This window comes from Octopus bimaculoides, chromosome 4 (genome assembly GCF_001194135.2).
Source record: "Octopus bimaculoides isolate UCB-OBI-ISO-001 chromosome 4, ASM119413v2, whole genome shotgun sequence".
Taxonomy (NCBI): domain Eukaryota; kingdom Metazoa; phylum Mollusca; class Cephalopoda; order Octopoda; family Octopodidae; genus Octopus; species Octopus bimaculoides.
In genome coordinates this window covers 58,412,619-58,414,334 of record NC_068984.1, presented here as the reverse complement: position 1 = coordinate 58,414,334, position 1,716 = coordinate 58,412,619, and positions in this window count along the sequence as shown.

The following is a 1,716-nucleotide window of genomic DNA, read 5'->3' as shown; positions in this document are numbered from 1 at the left end:
AAAGTACACTGCAGAAAAATTCGTCTCTCCATACTAGTGTAATTCTCTGTTGTCTTCACTAGCCATTTTCTGTAAAGTAACGTCGTCGTGATAAATATTTTGCTATCGATTTGAAATAAATCAACCTTTTAGTGTTCAAATTACTCTGACAAATGTAAAGCTTATTTATTCGTATTATTTTGAATTAATCATGTATTATATCATAGAGTTGAGATATTGATGATGTTATTGGCTATATTGTAGGATAGGTGTGAGAGACTAGATCTGACCAGTTCGAACATAAAATAGGTAGCATATTTAGGCCGGGTATGGCCAATTTAGATGCTAAAGGATTAAGTAGAGGTCTTTGCTAGTAAAAATCAAAGTTTCTATGGTGGAATCAGCCTTTCGTGACACGAGAAGGGAATTTTGTTTTTGGTTCTACTTTTCTCAGACCTCATAAAAAGGGTACTGTTCCCAAATAATTACCCACTATACAGAGTCCACACTATTTACACAGCGAGCAGGTGCTTTTCTATAATACTATATATTTAAAGTTAGATGAATTTGATATTGAGAATTCGATATTCTGACAGTTGTCACAATATTTTACCGGTGATGTGATACCAACTGCACTCTTCTTCAAGCGTTATCTCTCAAACAGCCGTTATGAGCTAGATGGAGATTTTTCCTCGGTAATTCCCTCATTGTTAGTATCTCATCGACGACTGAAGAGACACTGGAGTGTTGCAAAATTTATGTCATCAGATGATTTGGAAATAAATTTCAAGTATTTCAAGGGACATAACTCTATATATTACAACTTGATAAAAGCCTTAAGTTTAATTGCATTCAAGAAATTTCTTTGTACGTACCTATATCACATAATTTTACTTCATCACGATTTCACTGAGAACAGAGAATTATGTATTTAATCACGTAAATGCATGATTATCCATCTGACCAAAATGTTCAATAAATTTTCCATTCGTTGAGAAACTAAATATCTTCAATTTGAAATTTTCACAGTAGTCGTTCAAATACCTTTTGCATTATCATGCATCACACCTTTTGGTTGAGTTTTCTTTCTTTTAATGAACTGGATTTCACATACTAGATAAGTGATCAATAACGTCATTGCTGCAGATCTTACTAAAGCATCGAGTCTCCAACTGTGAAAATAAATGTGCATCTGTCGTCTGACAACGATTTCTACACTTACTTTATTGACGAGTGTTTATCGATAGGGAAAGCAATAATAATAATAATAATAATAATAATCCTTTCAATTATAGGTACAAGGCCTGAAATATGTGGGGATGGAGTCGATTATATCGACTCCAGTGTTTCACTGGTACTTATTTGTCGACCTCGGCGGAATTTGAACTCAGAACATAGAGACGGAGGAAATGACGTTAAATACTTCTCCCGGCGTGCTAACGATTCTGCCAGCTCGCCTTAATAATAATAATAATAATAATAATAATAATAATAATAACAATAACAATAATAATAATAATAATAATAATAATTGCCCAGTCCTGGCTAAGAAGGAATATATTCACAGACACGACAGAGCTGGGACCTATATACACTGGAAGCTATGCCAACATTATGGAATAGCAACAGAAAAAAGATGGTATAAACACACGCCAGAAAAGGTCACAGAAAACGAGAAAGCAACCATACTCTGGGATATGCCAATACACACAGATAGAGAAATTAAGGCAAATAGAC